Source organism: Sciurus carolinensis, chromosome X (assembly GCF_902686445.1).
Source record: "Sciurus carolinensis chromosome X, mSciCar1.2, whole genome shotgun sequence".
In the NCBI taxonomy this organism is placed as follows: Eukaryota; Metazoa; Chordata; class Mammalia; order Rodentia; family Sciuridae; genus Sciurus; species Sciurus carolinensis.
In genome coordinates, this window is record NC_062232.1 from 50337480 (window position 1) to 50342323 (window position 4844).

The following is a 4844-nucleotide window of genomic DNA, read 5'->3' on the forward strand; positions in this document are numbered from 1 at the left end:
TTCAAATTTGGTGATGAAATAAAATCCTTCCATGATAAAAAAAAAAGCTAAAAGAACTCATAAATTGAAAGCCGGAATTACAGAACATTCTCAACAAAGTATTCCATGAGGAAGACATGAAAAACAATGAAGTAAATCAACAAAGGGAGGAAGTACTCCAAAGGAATAATCAAATAAAGGAGAAATCAAGTGGTGTCCAAAAAAAAAAATGAGCCAAATGACCGGGAATACAAATCATATCTCAATAATAACCCTGAATGTTAATGGCCTGAACTCATCAATCAAAAGACATAGACTGGCAGATTGGATTAAAAAAAATCCAACAATATGCTGCCTGCAAGAGACTCATTTCATAGAAAGAGATACCCACAGGCTAAAGGAGAAAAAATGGGAAAAACATACCATGCACATGGACACAGCATAAAAACCAGAGTATCCATCCTCATATCAGATAATGTGGACTTCAAGTCAAAGTTAGTCAGAAGGGATAAAGAAGGACATTTCATACTGCTTAAGGGAAGCATAAATCAGCAAGACATAACAATCATAAATATCTATGCCCCGAACATTGGCTCATCCATATACGTCAAACAAATTCTTCTCAATTCCAGAAACCAAATAGAAAAAAACACAATAATGCTAGGTGATTTTAACAGAACTCTCTCACCACTGGACAGGTCCTCCAAACAAAAATTGAACAAAGAAACCATAGATCTCAATAACACAATCAATAATTTAGACTTAATGGACATTTATAGAATATACCATCCAACAAAGAGTGAATACACTTTCTTCTCAGCAGAACATGAATCCTTCTCTAAAATAGACCATATTTTATGTCACAAAACTAACGTTAGCAAGTACAAGAAGATAGAGATACTACCTTGTATTCTATCAGATCATAATGGATTGAAACTAGAAATAAATGAAAGAGTAAAAATCAGCAACTTCTCCAACACCTGGAGATTAAATAATACACTATTGTATGATGAATGGATAACAGAAGACATCAGGAAGGAAATTAAAATATTCTTAGAGGAAAATGAGAACAAAGGAAAGTCATATCAAAATCTCTGGGACACAATGAAAGCAGTACTTAGAGGAAAATTTATTTCATGGAGTGCATTCAATAAAAGAAGAAAAAAAATCAACAAATAAACTACCTAACAATACAGTTCAAGGCCCTAGAAAAAGAAGAACAGTGCAACACCAAAAGTAGTAGAAGACAGGGAATACTTAAAATCAGAGCTGAAATCAATGAAATTGAATCAAAAGAAACAATCGAAAAAATTGACAAAATATAAAGTTTGTTCTTTGAAAAAGTAAACAAAATTGATAAACCCTAAGCCACACTAACAAAGAGGAAAGAGTAAATTCAAATTACTAAAATTTGGAATAAAGAAGAAAATATCATGACAGACACAATTGAAATACAAAACATAATTAGAAGCTATTTTGAAAATCTATACTCCCACAAAATACAAAATCTTAAAGACATCAACAGGTTTCTAGAGACCCATATGAATATGAATTACCTAAACTGAACCAGGAGGGCATGCACAATTTAAATAGATCAATTTCAAGTAGTGAAATAGAAGAAGACATCAAAAGCCTACCAACAAAGAAAAGTCCAGAACCAGATGGGTTCTCAGCTGAATTCTACAAAACCTTTAAGAAAGAGCTCATTCCAATACTCCTCAAAGTATTTCATGAAATAGAAGAGGAGGGAACCCTCCCAAACTCATTCTATGAAGCCAATATCATCCTGATACCTAAACCAGACAGAGACACATCGAGGAAAGAAAATTTCAGACCAATATCCTTAATGAACATTGATACAAAAATTCTCAACAAAATCTTAGCAAATCACACACAAAAATATATTTAAAAAATAGTGCACCACGATCAAGTGGGTTTCATCCCAGGGATGCAAGGTTGGTTCAACATTCGGAAATCAATAAATATAATTCACCATATCAACAGACTTAAAGGCAAGAAACACATGATTATTTCAATAGATGCAGTAAAAGCATTTGATAAAATACAGCACCCCTTCATGCTCAAAACACTGGAAAAAATAGGGATAGTGGGAACATTCCTTAACATTGTAAAGGCCATCTATGCTAAGCCCATGGCCAATATCATTCTAAATGGTGAAAAACTGAAAGCATTCCTCCTAAAATCTGGAACAAGGCAGGGATGCCCTCTTTCACCACTTCTATTCAACATTGTCCTCGAAACTCTAGCCAGAGCAATTCGACAGACCAAAGAAATTAAAGGGATACAAATAGGAAAAGAAGAACTCAAACTATCCCTATTTGCTGATGATATGTTTATATACTTAGAGGAACCAGGAAATTCCACCAGAAAACTTTTAGAACTCATAAGTGAATTCAGCAAAGTAGCAGGATATGAGATCAATGCTCACAAATTCAATGTATTTTTATACATAAGTGATGAATCTTCAGAAAGAGAAGTTAGGAAAACTACCCCATTCACAATAGCCTCAAAAAAGAATAAAATACTTGAGAATCAATCTAACAAAAGAAGTGAAAGGCCTCTACAATGAGAACTACAGAACACTAAAGAAAGAAATTAAAGAAAACCTCGGAAGATGTAAAGATCCCATGTTCTTGGATAGGCAGAATTAATACTGTCAAAATGGTCATACTACCAAAAGTGCTATACAGATTCAATGCAATTCCAATTAAAACCCCAATGATGTACCTTACAGAAATAGAGCAAGCAATCATGAAATTCATCTGGAAGAATAAGAAACCCAGAATAGCTCAAGAAATCCTTAGCAGGAAGAGTGAAGCAAAGGGTATCACAATACCATACATTCAACCATACTACAAAGCAATAGTAACAAAAACAGCATGGTATTGGCACCAAAATAGACAGGTGGATCAATGGTACTGTATAGAGGACACAAACACAAACCTAAGTAAATATAATTTTCTCATAGTAGACAAAGGTGCTAAAATATGCAATGGAGAAAAGATAGCCTCTTCAACAATTGGTGCTGGGAAAACTGGAAATCCATATGCAACAGAATGAAACTAAAACCCTATCTCTCACCCTGCACAAAAATCAACTCAAAATGGATCAAGGACCTTGAAATCCGACCAGAGACCCTGCATCTCATAGAAGAAAAAGTAGGTTCAAATCTTCAACATGTTGACTTAGGATCAGACTTCCTTTAACTGGACTCCTATCATAGCACAAGAAATAAAAGCAAGAATCAATAACTGGGATAGATTCAAACTAAAACGCTTTCTCTCAGCAAAGGAAAGTATCAGCCATGCAATTTGAGAACCTACAGAGTCAGAGAAAATCTTTACCATGCATACTTCAGATAGAGCACTAATTTCCAGAATATATAAAGAACTCAAATAACTCTACACCAAGAATACAAATAACTGAATCAACAAATGGGCTAAGGAAATGAACAGACACTTCACTGAAGAAGATCTACAAGCAATCAACACATATGAAAAAGTGTTCAACATCTCCAGTAATAAGAGAAATGCAAATCAAAACTACCCTAAGATTCCATCTCACCCCAATTAGAATGGCGATTATCAAGAACACAAGCAACAATAGGTGTTGGCGAGGATGTGGTGAAATAGGAACACTCATACATTGCTGGTGGGGCTGCAAATTAGTGTAGCCACTCTGGAAAGCAGTGTGGAGACTCCTTAGAAAACTTGGAATGGAATCACCATTTGACCCAGGTATATCACTCCTTGGCCTATACCCAAAGGACTTAAAATCACCATACTACAGATATACAGCCACATCAATGTTCATAGCTGCTCAATTCACATTAGCCAGATTGTGCAACCAAACTTGATGCCCTTCAATGGATGAATGGATAAAGAAACTGTGGTATATGTATACAATGGAATATTACTCAGCCATGAAAAATAATAAAATTATGGCATTTGCAGGTACATGGATGAAATTGGAGAATATCATGCTGAGATAAGCCAATCTCGAAAAATTAAGGATGAATGATCTCACTAATAAGGGGATGAGAACCCATAATGTGGGGTGTGAGGGGGGCAAGAATGGAGGAAATAGGGAATGTATAGAGGGATAAGAGTGGTGGGATGGGTGGCGGGGAAAATAACCGAATGATTCAAAAACTATTACCCTAGGTAAATATATGATTACAATAACTGTATGACTCTCCTTCATGTACAGAGAAACAAGATGTATCCTGTTTGTTTACAATAAAAATGATAAGAAAAACATAAAAAATAGAAATGAAAAGTTGTACCCCATTTGTGTGCAATGAATGAAAATATTTCTTTAAAAATAAAAAATATTTTAATAAAAAAAATTAAAAATGAGAGAAAAAGACATCCACAGACTGAAGATGAAAAGATGGGTAAAATCATACCATGCACAGGTACTCATTAATAAAGCACGGGTCTCCATCCTCGTATCAGATAATGTGGACTTCACAAATGATAAAGAAGGATATTTCAGATATTTCATACTACTCCAGGTAGCCATAAAGCAGGAAGGCATAACGATTTTAAATATTTATGCCCCAAACAATGGAGCTTCTATGTACATCAAACAAACCCTTCTCAATTTTAAGAATCAAAAAGAACAAAACACATAATAGTGTGTGACTTTAACACACCGTTATCACCGCTGGATAAGATTCTCCAAACAAATAGTGAACAAAGAAGCTATAGAACTTAATAATACAATCAGTGATATAGACTTAACACACATGTACAGAGTATTTCATCCTTCATCCAGTGAATACACTTTCTTCTTAGCAGCTCATAGGTCCTTGTCCAAAATAGACCATATGCTATGCCACA